Here is a 22,359-nt window from a genome sequence, read left to right as displayed (position 1 = left end):
GGTTGATCACCTCAGCATACCCCAATAACCAAATCTCCTGTACCTCACAGCCAAGAGTGAGAAAGTCTCAATATTAAAGCCTTTTTCTTTTTTCCCAGGTTAAGGCATTGTTTGCCCAAGGGGCGTATTTTTTTAAGTTTGTTTTAAACTTTCAAAAACTAAACCTCACTATTTTTATGTACCTGGACAGAGCCTTTCTTTTCAGTTGTCAGGATCCTACTTGCCAGTCTGTCAATAAGCTGGTTTCCACACTGTTCTAGATTTCATGTGTAGGATACCTAGACATCAGCACCTGCATACTTAGATACATGTCATACTGCACTGAGCTCATCTTACCACATTCCTGGGGGGAAAAATTTTACCACATAGCCAAACTACATACTATGCTCCAACTATAAAGTTTTGTTAGCCAAAATTTTTATTTTTTAAAATTGTAGCTCTATTTTCAATTATTGTATTTTGTTTTTAGCTTTATTATCTATGACACAGGGGCAACTGAAAAGCTAAAAAGAAAAAAAAGTGCCTTTAATAAAGTCTAAAGGAACAAAAAAATTATACTCAGGGTTAAAAAAAACCTATACTCTTGAGGACCATCTATTATCTTCCACACATTTCTTTATAAACATAAGGATAACTAAAGTACTATTTTGAAAAAGAGTTGTTATCTATACATCTACTTTAAGAAAGAGAAACTTGAACTAACACGTGCAGATTCTCAGATGTTAGGGACATCTTTCTTTGACTTCTTTCATTTGAAACTTCAATGAAAGGATTTATAAATTATAGTGCAGTTAAGGGATTCAGCATACCTGGCATGGTTATTATCAATCAACTTCCAAACACTACCCTATTGTTGATCCCCACTGATGTCATTGGGGTTTCTGGTTGCTTTTGTTAGTTTGTGAGGAAATGCTTAATTTTTGTTACATATAATTATACAGTCCCTCCCCCAAAAAGCTTTGATCTCAGAAAATAGATATTTTGCAAAAGGAATACTATAATCAAGTCAATTATAATATTAACAGAAAAGAAATACTTCAAGCAGAAAGTAAAATGGGTATTTAGCCAGCTTACAGTTCTTTGTTGTTTTTAGTTATTAATTACCTTTCAGTATCTGAAAATTCTCTAAAGCCACATCAATAGATTGGAGTTAAGTTTATAGGGAAAGCTTAATTATTTTTTAAATAAGCTGATGCAGTGTAATAGAAATAATTGATTTCCTCCTAAAAAAAATCAGCAGTGTTTCATAATTTACTTTTCCAAATATTGCAGTCATTGAATTTCTAGTTAATTTCACACTCTTTTTAAAAATATATATATATCTTTAATGATTTCAGAGAGAGGAAGGGAGAGGGAGAGAGAGATAGAAACATCAATGATGAGAGAGATTGGCTGCCTCCTGCATTCTCCTGATGGCATTGAGCCTGCAACCCAGGCATGTGCCCTGACCTAGAATTGAACCTCAGTCTCCTGGATCCTAAGTCAATGCTCAACCGCTGAGCCACGCCCGGCCGGGCCAGATTCATTTTTAATATACATGTGTAAACAATATGTATAGGTATCTGATTCATGCACACTCAGAAAGGGTCCTTAAAATTCCTTCATAAAAATTGAATGACAACTATTCCAGGTGGAAGGATGGAAGAGATCAGTGTGACTAAGCTATATAACTGCCTAACTCAATGATTCCCAAAGTGTGGTCCCAGACTGGACACATTAGCATGATCCAGTAACTTATAAATGCAAAATCCTGGGCCCCATCAGACCTACTGAATCAGAAACTCTGGGGATGGGGTTCAGCAATCCGTTTTAACAATCCCATGATTTGGATCCCTGCTCAAGTTTGAGAACCAATATTCTAACTTAATCTTATCTTCAGGAAGCTGCAAAAATCAGAGGGCAGGGTCAGAAGAGGTTTACATGGAATACAGGATGTAGTAAAGAGAAAACATTAAAAATATACAATCTACTTCTAGGATAGAATAATATTTCTAGTTTACTTTTCTCACCTTTTTTATTGTCCTCACCAGTACTGATCCCTAAACATGAGTCCGGGTTAGGACCATATTCCTGAACCAAGAACATCTGTGCAATCTAGAGGAAAAGGTAAAGAAAGAAAACAAGAGATCTTACATCTCTCTATAAAACCTGCAAATGTGAAATACTATCACTGCCTTTAAATCATCAGTTGGTGCTGAGAGACACCCATATCCTCCGTAGGCAACCTCTTTATGCTCATGGCATAAACTTGTGAGATGAGGCAATGTTGTTTGGAGGTTCAGTTCATGAGTCACAAAAAGAAGAGGCTGACTCTGACTTTGGCCTTAAAGCATCTTTCAGTTATCAAATTACCAGATGCACAGCTGACATCTCATTCTGTTTAGGCTCTATGAATATCATCAGATACTAGAAGAATATTCACATAAACATCTTCTCTTCGATTTAAACTTGATCAAAGCTTTACTTCCTATCAAAGACAAGAAGGTTTTTGTTAAAACTAGTTAACACTTAATCTGTGAAGTGAATTTTCCTCTCCTCATAGAAACAAACAAAAAAAGCAGATGAGAGTAGAACGCAAGCCTGGGTAACTTCAGGGATGTGCACTGGTACTGCCTCATTATTTCTTTCTCTAGCAGAAAGTTTTAAACTGTTCTCTGAAATCAAGAAGTTGCCCCATTTGTAAGGATTTCCTTTGCACTTGTTGAATTACTGGCACCATTTTATTCTTTGAAACCAGAGTAAACAAAATTTGCCCCAAATGTGTTTGATTTTGCATGAATGTACAAATAAGTAATTCACACCACATCTGAAATTCATTAGCCTGCTTGCTCCGTTTTCCAGGAGGTAACTGCAAATTGCACACTCAAAAATAAAACCGATCAAGAAAACTGTATTCAAATATTGGCAGAAGAAAACGGCTGTCATTGCAAGCATTTAGCCACAATTGCAGGCTTGTAGCTTGAACTTAAATGATTTGTAAACATTTAATAAAGAAGTGAAGAAATTACATGAAAGGAAGGCTGAGCGCTAATATACTGGCAGCAGCACAGATAGCTTATTGCTGTCAATTTCATATGCCCACAGATGGAAAGGGGGCAAACATAGCTCATCGATGTTATGTAAATGTATACTAAGTAGACTAAAGGTCTGAGATTTGAGCTAACTCAAATTCTAAAATGTGAACTACCTTTCAAATAATTGTACATCTATACCAGTCAAGGGTAACCAGGCAAAAATATTGCAAGTGAAGTTGATCAAACTGAACACAAAACCATTCAGTTAGTGTTCAATAAATTCAATCAAGTTTGAGAACCACTTTGTGTTGCAAGGCACTTTGATAGAATCAAAGTAGAAGGAAGAAGTAGTTATAATCCTTAGGGAACTTTGCATCATTGACCCATGAGTTATCAAATAACAATAAAAGAAACAAACAGTTTAATAAAGTAAACACATGGCACATCACAGGAAGAACATGATAAATTGTGAAAAATAGAAGTAGTGTGTGACAACAGCTAGCCTTACAATTTACTAAAATCCATATTTGGGCAGGAAAAAAAAAGCAAACGTCCCCAGAAATGTGGTCAAGAGCAAAAGTCTGGTTCCTCCCTGGAATGGCCCAGATAAGAGGAAATTGGGAGAGAATGATAAGAGGAAATTGGGAGATCTGATGAGGAAACTGAGATCCAAAAAGCAGAGGAAGTAATCATCCTGTAGCCAAGCAGAACAAGCACACAGCAGCATTGCGTCCAGGTTCCTGATGTCTCACAATGGTTTCCCCGGGAAGCCCCCTAGAAGCAGTGTGCTGCTGATAGGAAAGCTAACAAAGCAAGGGGGGGGGGGGGGGTAGGTGGAGGAATCGGAAAGTACACATGATGTGGAGCAAATATCTATTACCAGTTACCAGTTCCATCTTCAGCAACCCTCCCCAGCAAATACTGATGTGTTTCACTAGCTCTGCCTAAATATCTTCTTGAACTGTGTCCCATTTTACTTATTAATGAATAGGACTAACCAAATGTTTGGTGTGTGTACGGATATGTGTGTGTGTTTGAATAAATAAATGGTTTTTATTTTATTATTATTATTTTATCCTCAGCTGAGGATATGTTTACTGATTTTAGAGAGAAAAGGAGGGGAGGAGAGAGAGAGACATTGATCAGTTAACTCTTATACTTGCCCCAATTGGGGATCAAACCCACAGCCTAGGTACATGGCCTGACCAAGAATCAAACCTTCAACCTTTTGGTGTATGGGACAATACTCCAACCATCTGAGCCACCTGGCTAGGGTATGAATAAGTGAAAGGTTTTTAATCATCAGAGAACTTAGTCTTAAAGTTTACTCTGAGTTCTAAAACTATCTTTGAAAATCAGCTATTGAGTACCATGTGGATATAAGGTATATTTCCCAAATATATGTTTCAAATTTCTCATTAATTTTGGAGGGCTTAGATATTCTGATCCCATTTGGAGTTTAAGCCACTTGAAAGAAGGAGCTATAAAGCCTATTCTTCATATCTTGGATTGTTAGGTTTTTAATAAACATTGGTGAATTAGCAGGTTGCTGTTATTCCTAGAACAAGACTAGTAATTGGAAATAGTTAAAATCTTTACTTTCTGGCAAGCCACTTAACCAATGAATGCATCTCTGTGTCAAATATATCCATCTTAAAAATCTAACAGTAAATAATGATGATAATACAGTTGAATTGAGGAAATGTTAATATTTATGATATTTGAAGTGAAAAAATCATAAGGCAGGTAAATATTTATGTGAGCTGTCTGATATTGTGAAGAAACTCAAGACACTTGAAGCTCTACACAATAAGAGTAAGAAAGAAGAAGGGATCAGAACAATCTATCTTGGTCATTTCCCTCTAACTGCAGGGCAGAAATTATCCTTTTAAAATCTACTTTGTCCAAATGCTAAAGAGTAAAATTCAGGAAAGTCACTTAGTTGGGTGTAGGTGACATAAAGAAGCTCAGTTCTAATCTGGTCCCAACGTAGAAAAAGCTGAATTGCTAGAGAAGTGAGATAGAAATCCTTGGATTCCAGGCATTCAGGAAGAAAGAAACCAGCTTACTGAGGACCCCTTGAGAGCTGATAACTAACTTATACTTGAACTGTAGGTGAAATAAGGGTGTGAAGTAGGGAATGGAACTAGAGACAACCATGAAGAGCTCTGTGTATAGCTTTCTGTGTGCCCTGCTAAAGTGAGAATCATGATGGGAATTGGAACTGCCTTTGTGCATATAGTTAAATCTCAAAAAGCTCCAGGGACTGTAGTGAGGTAAGTTTTGCACTCTGAAAGATCTGTGTGTGCTTCAAGGAATCTAATCCTACTTCCTTAAGTGCAGGTATGGAACACAATCCAAAATGGGAAATAACTCATGAGGTCCTCCTCAGTGTTCACCCTGGAGACCACCTGGTCTATCATGATCTGGATCTGGATGGTGATTAGATTTTTACTTGTGAAATATTTTGCAGCCAAGCCCTTCTCTCATACATACAATCCTAATACGAGCATGCCATTAAATTGTTGTTGACATTTTTTACTATTCACTGAAAAACTTAAATATCTCAATATCTTTTAATACACCAAAATTACAAAGAGCCATATACATCTGTTTTTCAGTCTGCTGTTGAATCTTTCAAATTGTTGGTTTCAAGAGGCTTCTTAGAGAATTAGATCAACTTTAATCATTCTCCTAAAATATTGAGCAAGTTAGATATCCAGCATTGTTCTAATCACTGCTTTCTGTAATTGAGGCCTAAAGAGGACTGTTTGTAAGGTTTATCCATGTCTTCACCTGAGCAGTTTGTGATATCAGATATACCTCATCTAAAATAGAAAGGACATTCCAAAAGAAGTTGTTAAAGGACACCTTAGAAACCTGTCTATGCAAGCTGAATGCACTCATTCTTGCCTAGATTTAGTTTACTCCAGCTATTTACACTCACACATGTGCATGCATACATATACCCACTCAAGTTCATGTCTATATATACACAGGTGCACAAATATACCACGTGTCATTATTTTTGGTAGGAAAGTAACATCAAAACTGATCAAAGCTGATAATGCTTCTAAAATGATTCAAAACACAATTTCCCTCTCATTATTCTCATAAAATCCACACTAGAAACTGCTTTCTAAATTCTACCTATCACAGGAGAATAGGGCACCTTGGACAGCTACTACACTATTAAATCAACAAAGAATTTTGTTAGATGGACTATAGAAAGAGTCAACAAAATAGAAGTAAAAGTATTAACGCGTAATCGCTAAGGCTGCCTTATCTCACAGTTCTGTAGCATCCTGGCCTTTTCTCGACTAATCTTTCTTAGACGTTTACCTAGATTCCATCCTGACCCACCTTTGTAATCTATAATGAGCAACTGAATTTTTAACAAAACTCTTTAGATAGACCACCATGGATTGGATTAGAAAATAACTTATCTGGGACGGACATTGAATCCCCAAGCACTTTCAATCTTCAGACTTCAGTAAATTATGCAATCAGGAGATAGCCCAGAATTAAACGCCACTGAACGAGCAAAGTAGAAAATTCCAGTCATTCGTGATTAATTAAACTTTTCCAGTAAAAGCTGTGGGCCCTTGTTGTAAAAATAGTTCACGACCTAGAGTATCAGAAGAACCCTAATCCAGAGAGGCAGCCAGAGAACAAAGTCCACCCACACAATCTGGCAAAGATTCAGGGCTTTGTTCTGAACTTCAATTGCATGACCTCCCTTCTTTAAAGAATGGGGGGGGGGGGGGATAAGCTAAGTGAAAGAGAGAAATTTAATTGTGGTGCAATTTAAGCAGGTAATGATTGTCCTAAAAAAACAGGGAAGACTATTTGGTAAAATTGCTCATTCAAAAAAATGTTAAATAGCAAAACCATTGTAAATTAAAATTCAACTCTAAGTAAACTAAAAAATCTTTTTATTTTTCAATTTTAAGCAGAAAAATGGATTGTGTAAACATGCAAGAACGATAGTTTCCAATAAAACAAGCTATCACAGGTGATTAATACCCCAAATAGACTATCACTCCATTAGAAAAAGAGCTTGGACTATTTAGTTGTCATCATAAAAACCTGGCCATGAGCAATATTAGGGTTCTGATAGTTTTAAAGAATAATTGGAAAATAGGACTATGATATCAAAGTCAGGAGTAGGCAGAATTACACATTACCAGAAGTATTATGAATCTATTACAAAGTGGTTTTAACTGTATATTTTTCTTGGTAAGAAAGTTCCCTGTTCTCATCTTAAGGGAACAGTTGATAGTGACAAGAGAAAATAAGAAAAACCTCAATAAGGAAGATTGTATGAATTATTTGATTAAATGTGAGTGATGTTTTGAATTTTCTCATGAGCTTAGAAAGTCAAGTAAAGGTCCTGAGAAGTGGAAAACTAACTGCAAGCAATGGGTCTGCCTATTTCTCAGTGCAGATCTCGAATTGGAAAAAGAAGAATCAGTGTAGATTCAAATTCAGACCAAGCCTTTGCAGTTGATTTGGAAAGCTGCATTTTTTTTTAATTTTTAAAATTTATTTTTGTTTAAAATATTACAGATGTTCCTTTTTCTCCCCAATGACCCATTCCACCCCGTCCCATCCCCATCCCCAGTCCCTCTCCCCACCATTGTCCATGTCCTTGGGTTGTCCATATATGCATATAAATTCTTTGGTTACTCTCTCCCCCTCCACCCACCCGCCCTCCTCCATCCCTCTGACATTCGTCAGTCTCATCTATGCTTCCATGTCATTGAATCTATTCTGTTCATCAGTTTATTAAGTTCTTTAGGTTCCACATATAAGCAAGATCATGTGATGTTTGTCTTTCTCTGCCTGGCTTATTTCACTAAGCATAATATTCTCCAGGTCCATCCATACTGTCCCAAAGGGTACGAGATCCTTCTTTACAGCTGCATAGTATTCCATGGTGTAAATGTCCCACAGCTTTTTTATCCACTTGAGCTGTTTCCAGATCTTAGCTATTGTAAACTGTGCTGCTATGAACATCGGGGTGCATATATTCTTTCTGATTATTGTTTCAGGATTCTTAGGATACATTCCTAGGAGTAGAATCACTAGGTCAAAAGGCAGCTCCATTTTTAATTTTTTGAGGAACCTCCATACTGTTTTCCATAGTGGTTGCCCCAGTCTGCATTCCCACCATCAGTGTACTAGGGTTCCCCTTTCTCCACACCCTCGCCAGCACACGTTATTTGTTGATTTGTTGATGGAGCCATTCTGACAGGTGTGAAGTGACACCTCATTTTAATTTTAATTTGCATCTCTCTGATGATTAGCGGCGTTGAGCATTTTCTCATGTGTCTCTTGGCCATCTGTATGTCCTCTTTGGAGAAATGTCTATTCAGGTTCTTTGCCCATTTCTTAATTGGGTTGTTTCTCTTCCTCTTGCTGAGTAATATGAGTTCTTTGTACACTTTGGAAATTAGCCCCTTATCAGATACATCCTTGGCAAATATGTTTTCCCAAACCGTGGGGTTCCTTTGTATTTTGAGGCTGTTTTCTTTTGCTGTGCAGAAGCTTTTTAGTTTGATGTGGAAAGCTGCATTTAAAGATTACTCTAGCCCAGCCAGCATGGCTCAGGGGTTGAGCATCTACCAATGACCCAGGAGATCGCGGTTCAATTCCCAATCAGGGTACATGCCCGGGTTGTGGGCCAGAACCCCAGCAGGGGGCGTGCAGGAGGCAGTGGATCAATGACTCATCATTGATATTTCTCTCTCTCTCTCCTCCCTTCCTCTCTCTGAAATCAATAAAAATATATTTTTTTAAAAAAGTTTATTCTAATAGATGGCACCTCATGGTTATGTCAACTAACTCAGCAGAAAGACAGCACCAATACCACTTTCCCTCTTCACTGGTACAGTTAGGTGAATTTTAACCACAAAGATCACAACTGGGTAACTGCAGTCACTAAAATTTTATGATTTAAATGTTGCTTGCCCATTGATTGATTTTAAATATATGTATACCACATATTATTAGGATGAAACTGTGAAGCCAGTTATGGGACTTCCCTGACTCCTCTGCTGAGTGACTCAAGTAACAGTGACATTCTCCCCACAATACCACCTGCCACCACCACACACTACTCGGTATAAAAGTCAGTCATCTAAGGAAAAAACAAAAATGCAGGGAGGCCAAGACTGTATTCACACATTTGTAGAGAAAAGAGCAAAGTAGAGCAAACAGCTGAGTCATATCTTTCTCTTCCAGGAACCAACTCTTACCCTGAGAGATAGGAGTAAGAGGAATGAGAGGCAGAAGGGGGAAAAAAAAAAAAGATGTATAATGGAACTGGAAGAGAGAGAAGAGAGCAAGATAGGATGGTAGAGCACATTGAGCAAGTGTAAGACTGTACTAATCGAAAATAGGTTCTACTGTAGTAACTCATAAAATGGTATTATAATTACCAACTTTCCATCTATGTATATATGAATAAGTGCATTTTCTCCTCAAAAGAATGATGAAGGAAAAAAGAAAAGGTGACACCTGAATAAATCAGTTTTGCTGTTTTTAAAAAATTGGCTATGGGAGTCTTTAGATTGGGAGTCAGTTGTTTATTATGTTTTGGGGAATCTCCTATATACTATGTGTGATAGACCAGTGCTTCTCAAACTTTAGTGAACATACAGATTATCTTGGGGACCCTATTAAAATGGAGATTCTGAATTAGTAGGTTTGGCATGAGGCCCAAGATTTCACATTTCCAACAATCTCCCAGATTTTGTTGATATGCATAGCCTGTCTTCCAGTAGCTGACAGTTTGTTCTTCCCACCAAGAAGCTGATAGGTCTATCAATTCTTCATTCTCTGTTTTCTGCAGTTAGCAAAATGTGGTATAATTTGGATAGAATCAGATTTGCATGTAGTGTTTTTCCAACCAAAGATATTTTTCTCCTCTGGTTACATACTCACTTGCTCTGATATAAATTCTATTGTAACAGCTACAGTTGTAATACATGGATATTTCCCTTTCTTTTTAATTAATAGCATTTTCTCATGTAGTGGAATGTTTTTAATGCTCGAGTGCTCAGGAGGACCTCAGAAAGTAGTCTTTGGCAGCAAAGAGTGGCAGAAACCCCATGAAACTCCCATTTGAGTCATCCCCTAAGTGACTCTAACCCTAACTGAATTAAACCAGTTAACCTCTCTGGGCCTCAGTTTTCTCAGCTGTTAAAAATAAGAGTTGTCCTTTCCAGCTCTTATTCAACATAATTTTGGAGAGAGAGAGGAGAAAGAAGAGAGAGAAAGAAAGGGAAGGGAAGGGGAGGGGAGGGGAGGGGAGGGGAGGGGAGGGGAGGGGAGGGGAGGGGAGGGGAGGGGAGGGGAGGGGAGGGGAGGGGAGGGGAGGGGAGGGGAGAGAGAGCACACTTTGTCTAGGTTGCAAGCCTTGGAAGTATGGTAACATGTGGTTCTTGATTCATACAAGCCTGGAATTTAAGCTGTTTCTATTGATAGGAGTTCTTTGCTTTTCAAATGGCATTTTTCTCAGGAAAACATACCAGAGCAAGTTAAAATCTGCCCTGGGAAGAATGCAGGTGTATTCTGTGATTATATAGCATTAATGACTCAGAAACAAAAAGCAGACATTCTAATGACCTGAATCTTTATTGACTAAACAGTTCACACCTTGTGCTGGTTGTTTGCTAAAAGTCTGGACCAAATCACTGAAGCTTTAAAAGCTGGATCACTGAAGTCTTTTCCCTAGGCAATGACAAGGGTAATTATTTTGGTTCATGCCACAGCCCAGGGCTGCATTTCAATCCTAGCTTAGAAAGGAGTTATTTTTATTTTGGTGTATAAATATACTTTTTGCATATATCACTATAAACTCCTTTAAAATGTAAAGGTGCCAACACTAAGTGTTGTAGGCTCTTTATTTCCTTGATTTTAAATTGATTTCCTACTTTCATTGGGGAACATGAGTACCTACAAGCAAAGAACAATCTGTTTAAAGTCTATGAATTTATTCATTTCACATTTTGGGATTTTTTTTCCAGCCTCAGTCTTAAACCATACTTCCAGCCAAAGCAATCAGTCTTTCCTGAGCTTATGCATTATTATCCATCACATAAGGAGGTCTATGAGCCAGTTATCTGTTGCCATCTAACAAACTGCCCCAAAATGTAGGCGCTTAAAACAGCAGACATTTATTACCTTGTAATTTCTCTAGGTCAGGAATCAAGATGTGGCTGAGTGGGTCCTCGGGCTTTGAGTCTTTCCCAAGGCTGCAGTTGTCTCCAGGCCAACTGTGAAGGATCCACTTCCTAGATCACTCACTCAAGGTTGTTGCCAGGACTCACTTCCTGCCTCCTTGCCTCATGAGTTCTTCCTTTTTCAGTACCTTGCCACATACACCTCTCCAAAGAGCATCTTACAACATGGCAGCCGTCTTCATTAGGGGGAGCAAGTGAAGGGCACGAGAAGATGTCAGCCAGAGGGAAAGTACTAATGAGACCGAAGTCACAGTCTTTTGTAATTTCAGCACTGAAGTAACAACTCATCACTTTTACCATATTCTGTTCATTAGGAACCAGTCACTAGATCCAGCCCACATTCAGGGGCATGGATGCCAGGAGAATGGGATCATTGGGATCCAGGTCAGAAGCTGCCTACCACAATCTGTAATTAAAATCCCCCCTGAACTGATTCCGGCCAAACCTTTAGAGTTAAATCTAGAATTTTAAATAGTTTCTAAAAGCAAAATATGAGTTAAAAAGCAAAATGCACCCACCTCCCCAGGAGTGCAGGAGACTGGATGAGTCATTCAGATATGTAGCCTGATGGGTGTGGTTGAAACAGGCAAAGCACTGTCCAAAAGAAGAACCTTGCTGCTTCTAACAGCTCCTTTTGTATGAAAGTATCCCTTTCTTCTTCATGGATTTGGGATTTCTAAAATGCTATCAATCCTTTCCAAAACCACTCCTTAATAATTATAACTATATCCTTTGATTTTAAAACCTCTTTTTTAATTAAAATCCTCCTTTATTCCACTCTACAAACAAACAATATCCATGTTGAAACAAAAACTTTATGAGTAAAGACAAAACTCCCTTTATTTTGCAGATTAGCATGTACTCACATGCCTGTTACATAAAAGAAATTTAAACTGTTCTTGCTTCATGTTAACTTTTGTCCTAGACATCTGTGATATTTTTGGTTGTTAGGAAATCATGGAAAATGTTCTCCATCTCTCCCCCTAGAAATCTCTGTTCTGTTTTGGTCACATTTTTCCTCCTACAGCCTATTCAAAAGCCTGCTCCTAGGATCATTGTTTTTATGTTTTAACTATGTTTATCTTTTTTCTTTTGCCTCAGAAGTCTACTAGGAGACATGTGCTGACCATAACCTAAGTTTATAATAATAGGTTGAGTAATAGTTAAAAATTCAGAAGCCATAAAATCCAACATGAACTTTCTTGGGATTCTGAGGAGTAGGTATCTTGATAGGAGGGGGAATAGTGGCTTGTTTTTCAACAAGAAGGCAATAAGGAAGTAGACTGCCACTCTAAGGGAAAGAAAAAGATAAATTAGCAGAAACAGGAAAATCAGTAAAGGTGGAAATCAAGAAATTAAATCCATGTATAGGAGGACCTATAAATTGGTGACATGTATGAAAGGCTGCCAGCTACATATTTCCCCTAGAAGAATATTCTAGTAGTCAGATTGTGAATTAACCAAAGGGAAAGAATAAAGGCTAATGTAACTATTAAAAGGAGTAAGTACAATCCAAAGGAAGGGTGTGTTTTTTCCCTTAAAGAGCATGGAAATGGACCAAATGTTCTTAAATTGCTTTTTAAAGTACATAATGCAGCTCTGTATGGAGCGTAGTACATTTTCTCCTGGTTCACTCTCCTCAAGAATTATTTTCCAGATTTGGACAGGTGTCTCTGATGCCAATAATAAAAACCTCCATAAGCCTGTGGAGTGGGTAGTAGGATAAATGGGTGCCTCAGCAGCCAGGTAGAAGCCAGGCTCTGGCCTCTGGCCTAGGGCATCCTAGGGAGGCTGGTCTGGTCCATGGAACAGGCAGTGAGAGCTGGGGCAGCCCTCAGGTGGACTCCCAGTCATATCTGGTTCCCTTTACTGGGAAGCCCAGAGGGAGAAAAAGCATTATGCTCATAAGATTTCCTCATATCCAGCCATCCATTTACTAAAACATTCTCTTGACATAAGTAGCACCACTAAATTCCTCTTTCCTCATCACTAACTCTAAAATGACAGTTTAAGGATTATCCTTTCTGCCACTTGCCATGAAGCACGGCTCCAACTCAGTTTGTTGTAGGTTTCTGAGCTTAACCACATAGCTCACAACTGAGTGGATAATCAATCATTCTATGACTAAATCCATCTGGAACAAATTTGAAGAAGTGGCCATGTAGGTTTATTTTGAAAAAGAAAAAAAAAAAATTTAACTGAAACCAGAGTAGATCTTTTAAAAGGTTCAGAAGGAAGAAAAAATAAATAAATAAATATATATATATATATATATATATATATATATATATATATATATATATATATATATGACTCAGCAATGAGACTTCCCCCCAGCCCAGAACTGGTGCATACTCTCTGAGTAAGATTGGGTCTGTCTTATACCCATTTTGCATTTGCTTCGGAGGAGAGTCCACTTCCCAAAGAATGAGGTCACAAACCCTCCTTAGATAGAAGGAAAGGAAAACATTGTGTGGCCAGGTTCTCACCATAACTTCATGCTGATCTTAAATTCCCAAAAACACAGTGCTCAATAGAGGGATTATGGAACCAAAAGGGCCTGTTTCCAGCCATTCTGGCTGGATCCACTACTTTTTTGCCCTGTGGGCATTAAAGGATGATTTAAATATCAAGAGCCTTGGCTTTTAAGAACTCTGTCTTTCTCTCTGTAGACCCCAAATTGTTAGTGTAAATTTAGGCTATATTTTTTCCATGTATACTCTGAAATCTATACCATTCATGCATTCATTTGTTCAAATTTTAGTCACTTATTCATCAGTTCATGCATCAATGCATTCACTTAATATGTGTTCAAATTGTACTAGACGCCTACACACCACCTATCTTGCAAGGACTTTTCAGTCTATCTGAAGAGGTAGGTTAAGGTCAGATTTTAAAATATTAAATGATACAAATAATTCAGCTCAACAATTCAAGTCAACAAAACCCTAGTGGAGAGCCTCAGTCCTGTGTAACCGATGGTAAACAGTGGAGGAGTCCAGGGGAGAGATTGGTTGCTGTAACAGGGGCCAGTTAGGACTTTGTGGAGAGAGTGGAAGTGATCTCCTGGGTCATGAAGGATGAACTGGATGTGAATCATACTGAGAAGAGGAAGGTAGACATTGCTGGGTAGACACCCAGGATACAAAATAATGGTAGCAGTGTTGTGTCCTTGTTTGGCGTGGGGGAAATCAGGGTACTATGGGGCAGCAGGAAACAAGATAGGAAAAGTCACTGGAGGACAGTTATGTAGAACCCTGAATTCTTAGTTAAGCCGTTTAGATTTAGTACTGTCATAACTAGTGAAAGATTTTGAGCCAGGAGTGGCATAATGAAAATGCTACTTCTAGATAGTTGTAGGATGAGGAAGAAAAATAAGTATACATAGAGAGTTAAATGTGTAAATCATCCTAACAGACTGGGGTGCAGAACGGGGATGGAGAGGGCATGTGTTAGTCTGATTTATCGAAAGATGAGGGAGTTTCTCAAGAAAGAAATGCATTAACTTTCAAGTACTGTACATATATTAACATTGCTAATAAGAAGCATAAAAATAGAGTTTGATCCACAAGGATTATGTTCAGGATTATAATAATTTGTTTGAAACTATTTCTAACAGACACGTTTATTATTTTTACATGCAAGTGCTTCTCCTGAGTCAAATGATGATTCTATACAAGTGCTACTCCAAGTAGGGCAAACTGTTCATAATATTGTTTAGCAATATATTTATTTAAAGGTATTGCAAAGGTAAACATTAAATTCTAAACAAATAAGGTTTTTGTATAATTTCAGGTCCTGCACCCATGAAATTACCAATTAGGAGTAAAATAAGTACTTAAATGATCTTCTTGAACAATCAGCCTTTCTGACTTGGGCCCATAGCCATTAAACTATAGAATGTTCATCAGTCGTAATATATGACTGAAGGAATATGGAGTGAGTCTAACCATAAACTATGTCTAAACCTAGACCATTAACAGCAGTTACTCTTATTTTAACATGTTTAAGGCAGTGACACTGCAAAATATAATGAACATAATGTAAGCAGAGTCATGCCCTGATTATAACAAGGTTTTTGCAATTGTAGGAAATTATAGAAAGAGGCAATTATCCATAGGCCCACTCTCCCCTATGAGTCCTCTACCATCTAATTTGCACATAAGAATGAACTAAGCAATAATCTGGTTATAAGTAGAGGAGAGCAACAAGTTCTCCTGATTTGTTTAGGGGAAATGAATTTTCCAGTTAAAAATTATCTTTGTTTAACAATAAGAACTTAAGTGGAGTACAAAAAGAGGAACAGCAGTTTGGGAGTAAGGGCAAGGCTGGACAGCTAAGCCAATAGAACAAGAACTTGAGAACGTAAGAATATATAGTTTAGTTTATAGAATAATCCAAAGGAATTTTAACTGGATTTAAAGACCGCTTCACTAAGTCATGATACTGTTTGTTGTTTGTTTTTGAAGACCTACCCACAGCTAGAATTTTGCAAAGGTAAGGCACCTGGCTTGTCCATTTATTGATCTATTTAAGTTTCCATTCTGGAACACTTCATAAACAAGTCAGGCCTATACTTTTCCTTCTCTAGAATGGGGTCTGAGGAGATGATGTGTCAGTTGTCTGGATTTACTTTCTTATTTTATGTTGGATTTGGGAACAGAGATGGGGAAAGAAAAATTTAACATTTGCTTTGTTATTTACAGTTTGGGAGATGGCACAAGACCACAGACTAGATATCCTGGAGCTGGATCCCTAAACATAATTTCAAAGTGTGAGATTATTCAACAAACCTGAGTTGAGAGTAACTACTGTGTGCAAAGCACAGCAGATGCTGAGAATACAAGATAAAAGCATATAGTCCCTGCCCTCAGAGAGCTCACAGTTTAAGAGGAAGCGGACAGTAATTACAATGTGGCATTTTGGATTCCATTTTAGAGACTTCCCAGAGAAGGTGACACCAGGCCTTAGTCTTAGGAAGTTGTGGAAATTAGCCTTTAACAAACTGGGGGAAAGGAAGTCCGGGGGAGGAGGGGCACGTTCCATGCAGAGGCAACAACATTTGCTAAGGTTGTGAGTAGAAGACAGAAGGGAACAAGCGTTCTATATGATTCAGTGTGCAGCACATGAGGGTAAGCAAGACTCAGATCATGAAGGGCCCCTGCCTGTCATGTTAAAAAGTTTGGATTTCATCTTGAAGGTACTGGAAAGTGACATAATCAGACTTCCTCTGCACCAAGTGAAAGATGCCCTAAACCAATCTGAAATGTACTTATGCAAATGCAAATGAAGTCCACCCTCTTTGTTCACAAAAGAAGTAAACACATCATTTGCTTTTAAAACTTATTTCTGAATTCTAAATTTGTTAACCAGTTAGGTAATTTTGTTGTAACTAATTAAAACTGGTTTTGTTTTCCATTTATAACAGTGCTTCAAAGGCATATGTATTTATTTATTTCGTTCAACAAATAGCACAGCTCTATTTGTAAGCTTAAGTTATTATCAAATATAATGTAGTGGAGAAAATACCATAGCTTAGGAAAAGCTTTTAAAAAATCCTGCCCTAGGCAGTTTGCTCAGTGGTTAGAGTGTTGGCCCATGTACTGAAGGGTCTCAGGTTCAATTCCAGTCAAGGGCACATACCTCAGTTGCAGGCTCGATCCCTGGTCCCGGTCCGGGTGCGCATGGGAGGCAGCCAATAGATGTGTCTCTCTCACGTCGATGTTTCTCTCTCTCTGTCCCCCTTCCACTCACTCTGAAAAGCAATGGAAAAAATATCCTTGGGTGAGGATTAAAAATAAAATAAAGAGTCAACTCCAGCCTTAAAAATCTACTCAGCATTTAGTGCATTGTTCCAGGCCATTTTGATTTTATCCACACAGAATATTACTGTAACTCTTAAACAATTTTTACTGCTTGGGGTTTGTTCCACCCTAAAGTTTGTATGAAAACTTATTGGGAGCCTAGTTTGAAAATAAAATTGTAACTCAGCCTTTGCAGAAACTACAAGAGGTTGTACACACGCACTTTATTTGGCACAGCATCCCGTACTCTTGTAAAAAATTTGTTTTAGTGACAATATAATTGTATAAATATTATGGAAGCATTGAGTGTTATTTATCTTAAGTGTTTTGCCACTTTATAATAGAACAGTGAGCGAATTTATACATCAAACCTAATGGAGAGCTCAATTGGTACCTTCAACAGACTGAGGCTATAAAAGTATGTAGGCCACTGACGTGTGCCTAGGGTTATCCATCTGCTGGTTTCCTAATGGGAAAAGCCAGAATTCCGTAATCAGGGCAAAACTTGTTTAGGGCCCTGAGCCAAAGTGCCAGGGGCATCCCTTCATCCTTAAGGTGGCTCTAGCTAAGGTGAGGCGGAGAACAGCCCTCCAAGACCTCACCAAGGCAGCTGACTTTCCCAAGCTAGGGGGTTTGCTGCTACGCTTCTTTCTTAACAAAGATAGTTTGTGGATACAGCTGTCCCAAAGATCAGCTGGACAAGCTATTTTCTGTAGTGATCTTACATTGACCAAAGGAACCTGAAAAAAGAAGCATAAAGAAGGTGGGCATGGGCTGGACCTTGAAGGGGAATCTATTCTGTTAAAGTAGAGAGGTTGGCAAGGGTAGATTAATGGCAACATGTATGTTGCACAAAGCAGCAAGTTGGAATCTAAGGAAGAGACTAGCTTTTACATGAAACCACTTCTTATTGCTGCAGTGAGGTTCAAACCAGTCATAAAGTACCTCCTGCATTTTATTGATATCTATGTGCATATTGATATCTATGTACAAGATTAGCTGGCAGGTGTTGGAGTCCTGAGGGCCTGGACAGCAGCCCAACCTCACTGAGGAGATGAAGATGTCAGGGGTAGCCTTGCCGAGCTCCCAGTTGTGGGGGGTGCACTAAAGAGCCACAGTGCTGAGCCAGATAAACAGTACTCACAAACGACGGCTGAAGTGCACAATGTTAAATACAATTTGTTGAACACTTAGTGTCAACCAGGTACCATTTGGGGTGTGCATTATTTCAGTTAGTGCTCACAATAATATTATGAAATGGGTGTTATCCCTACTTGACAAATGTGGTAGTGAGACTTGGAAAGATTAAATAATTACCCTTTCCGGACACATAACTAAAATGTGGTGTTGCTTGAATTTGAACTGAGACTTATTTGACTCTAAAACCCATGATCTTACCCACTGTTCTGTCTCAGTCATACTTTATATCTTCCTGTTAGTGAGTTGAATAAGACAAAATTATATTCTGTGGTTCTCAGACTTTCTCAAAAGATCAACAAGTCCTCCCATAAACTCTAATTCTTGGTATAATAAATGCTTGGTATAATAAGGCTAGAAAAAAACCTAGCATAATCAACTAAAGAAAGATACTATCTCAAAGAAAATAATTTAGACCTTCAAAAGACTATGCAGTGAGAAAATAGAATGATTATTCTAATTCTGAATGCCACAGAAAGAGATCCATAGTTGAAGGTCACTGACCAATGACTTCCTTACACCTATCTGGAAGCCTCACAGTCATCCATCTGCATCAACCACATATGTGCCTGAAGCCAAAGGTTTTCATTTAAAGGTTTCCATAAACAAATTATTGCATTTCTAAGGAAAAATAATTCTAGGCTAATTTTAAAATTAACAATATGAATTGCTCAATTTTTCCATTTTCTTCTAAAATGAAAACTTGGAACATGATAGACTACATGGATGTGCTTCATGCAGTAACCATTTTAAGTATATAAAATAGATCTAAGAACATAGACTTTTTTTACCTGTGTTTATTCATGCCAAGAAATTCTCTTAAAGACTGCCTTAGTTTGGAATCTACCATTAGCACATCAGCTGCATAACTGGTGCAAGTCCATCTCCTTCTGTGCTCCACACACATAAGAACAGTGTACAGGAAATGTTTCCCCATGAGACTTTTTTCCAGAGTTTATGCTGCCAAATGGGCATTAAGATACTCTACATTCCTGACAAGTGTATAACCTTACAGGTACACAGTAGTGCATTTAAACATTGAGGAGAACTTTCTGTTCATCTTACTCTGCAAACAGAGCCATTTAATCCTGTCCCTAAAGATGAGCTCATTTTAGACCCTCCATTGATTCTACAGATTAGAAGAAGGGACAAATCTCTGCAAAAAAAAAAATGAAAAAGAAAAAACGAAGATACAGAGACTCATGATCATGGTCCTCCCAAAAGCAAGAGCATCTTATTCAGGTTTCTCAGGAGTCAACATTTCAAGTTAGAGAGGGCAGGAGAGAGAAGAACTGGAGAATAAATACTTTTTACAACAGCAATCAGGAATTCAGCAGAGTTTTAATTTCAGATTCTTAAAGCTAACAGAATTAGCTTTAAAGCTAATATCTTTGGGTATATGTAGTTCAAAATTTTTTTGCCCCCTTGCCCTCTTCCACTCCCCCCACTCCCTTTTACCTCTGGTAATAACCATACTGTTGTCTCTGTCTACGAGCTGTCATGTTTGTTTGTTTGTTTGCTTGCTTACTTGCTTTTTAGATTCTTTTTATTGATTTTTAGAGAGAGAGAGAAGGAGGGAGGGAGAGGGAGAGAGAGAGAGGAACATCAATGTGAGAGTGAAACATTGATCGGCTGCCTCTTGTTGGTCCCATACCAGGGATTGAGCCTACAACTGGGGCATGTGCCCTGACTGGAAGGGAATCTTTTGGGGCACAGGACGATGCCCAGCCAACTGAGCCACACTGGCCAGGGTGTGTGTCTATGAGTTTTTGTTTTGTTTGCTTGATCCCTTCACCTTTTTCACCTAGCCTCCCAGTCCCCTTCCCCTCTGACAGCTAACAGTCTGTTCTCTGTCTCTGTGGGTCTGTTTCTATTTTCTTTGTTAGTTTATTTTATTCATTAGATTCCACATATAAGTGAAATCCTATGGTATTTGTCCACTCGTCTACTGATGGGCACTTGGGTTGCTTCCAAATCTTGGCTGTTGTAAATAACACTGCAGTGAATATAGGAGTGCATATATTCTTTCAAATTAGTGTTTTGAGATCCTTCAGTTATATTTCCAGAAGTGGAATTGCTGGGTCATAAGGCAGTTCTATTTTTACGTTTTGAAGGTAACTCCATACTGCTTTCCACAGTAGCTACACCAATCTGCATTCTCACCAACAGTGCAGAAGGGTCGGTTTCCTTTTCTCCACATCCTCACCAGCACTTGTTGTTTATTGTGTGAGGTGATATCTCATTGTGGTTTTAATTTTCATTTCTCTGCTGATTAGTGACATTGAGCATTCTTCATATTCTATTGGTCATCTGTATGTTCTCTGTAGAGAAGTGTCTATTTGGGTCTTCTGCCCATTTTTTAATCAGATTGTTTCTTCCTGGTGTTGAGTTGTATAAGTTCTTTATAAATTTTGGATATTAACTCCTTATCAGATGTATCATTGGTGAATATGTTCTCCCATTCAGTGGGTTGTCTTTTCCTTTGCTATACAAAACCTTTTTAGTTTGATGTAGTCCCATTGTTTATTTTTTCTTTTGTTTCCCTTTCCCAAAAAGATATATCAGAAAAAATATTGCTACAAAAAATGCCTGAGATTTTACTGTCTATGCTTTCTTCTAGGATTTTTATGGTTTTGAGACTAACATTTAAGTCTTTTATCCATTTTGAGTTTATTCTTGTGTATGGTGTAAGGTGATCTAGTCTCATTTTCTTTTTTGCATGTATCTGTCCAATTTTCCCAACACCATTTACTGAATAGACTACCTTTGCTCCAGTGTATGTTTTTTCTTTAATCTATCAATGCTATTATATTTAAGTTATGTTTCTTGAAACAGCTTATGAAGTCTGTGTTTTTAATCAACCTAAGAATTTTGGAGTTTTAGTAGGAGTATTTAATCTACTTACATATACTATAACTATTTATATGTTTAGGTTCAAACTACCATTTTAGTATTTGCCTTCTATGGGTTCGGTACATTTTAGTTTCTTTTTTTTCCTGTTCTTGCCTTCTCTAAAATGATGGAATATTTTGTATTCTATTTTCCCTTGTATTAGCTTTGTAGTTTCATACTTTTTTACAATTTCTTTAGTGTTTTCCCCGGGGATTACCTTAACATGCATCCTTGACTTATCAAAGTCTAAAATAAATTAGTAGTTTTACCTCTTCCCAGACATGCAAGGACCTTAAATTTCTTAAACTCTATTTACCCTCTTGCCAATCTATATGCTATTATTCTCACATATTTTCATTCTATAATTTTTATAAATCCCCAAAGACCTTACTATTATAGTTTTATGTATTCAGTATTCATTTAGATTTACCTACATATTTATACTCTCGTTGCTTTTCATTGTACTGAAATTTTAAATCAAAAAGAGAAAATAAAAAGGTATTTAGTGCAGTTTTGGTGAGTCACCCCCCTCCCCTTCATTATACCTCTCTGCTCCATTTGGAATTCAGAAGAACATAAGGGACCTGAGGCATATGGGGAAACATTGTACAGAAACATCGTAGGCAAGATGTAATGAAATGGGTAGGAAAATACACACAAGAAGGTAACATGCTCTAAGGGCAAGAGGCACAAAGATATACTTTATTTCAAAGCCTTAGGCACTTAATGATTTAGAGAAGTATTGCCAAGTTACACTCAGCAAATTTAGTAGTATGCCTCAATTTAGAGAGCGCAAAGGCTGTTTATTGTTGAACGAACAACAAGTATAATGTAATTGGTCTCATACAATTAGGAGGTCACCAAGCCACCCTTGTTGTAATTGGCATTGCCATAGCCAGGGGCTTATGTGACCTCAAGTGATGATTTGCCTGAAGGAGTAAGCCAGGAATGTGTGTACTTTGGGCTAGAGAGACTGACTAATCTGGCTGTAAGGACTCAGGAAAAGGGGCCAGGAATAAAATCACAGCACTCAGGCAGTGCATGGTGGACTCAGTTGAATGTAGTCAGTCTCCATTCAGTTCATCACTTTCCAGGGATTTGATCTGGAGCTGGGGGTGGAAGGGGGTAGGAGGGTCAATGTGAAGTGGTGGTGTACCAGGAAAACACAAGTGAAATGTCAGTACATAGGCATCCTATAATAAG

General features: G+C 37.9%; 1 protein-coding gene and 1 long non-coding RNA gene across 3 annotated transcripts in view; one reads left to right on the top strand and one right to left on the bottom strand.

Moving 5' to 3' along the window:
* LOC107544303 (uncharacterized) overlaps positions 1-16,990 on the bottom strand; it is a 170,492-nt gene extending 153,502 nt beyond the window's left edge. The window contains exon 1 of the long non-coding RNA XR_015715521.1: positions 16,907-16,990. This is a non-coding gene — a long non-coding RNA (uncharacterized LOC107544303). The remainder of the gene's footprint in view (positions 1-16,906) is intronic.
* Positions 1-22,359, top strand: part of EFEMP1 (EGF-like fibulin extracellular matrix protein 1) — a 59,541-nt gene that overhangs the window by 10,172 nt on the left and 27,010 nt on the right. The gene's annotated exons all lie outside the window — the stretch shown is intronic.

The sequence above is a fragment of the Miniopterus natalensis genome, chromosome 13 (genome assembly GCF_054644295.1).
Source record: "Miniopterus natalensis isolate mMinNat1 chromosome 13, mMinNat1.hap1, whole genome shotgun sequence".
Taxonomy (NCBI): domain Eukaryota; kingdom Metazoa; phylum Chordata; class Mammalia; order Chiroptera; family Miniopteridae; genus Miniopterus; species Miniopterus natalensis.
This window is presented reverse-complemented; position numbering and strand designations above follow the sequence as displayed.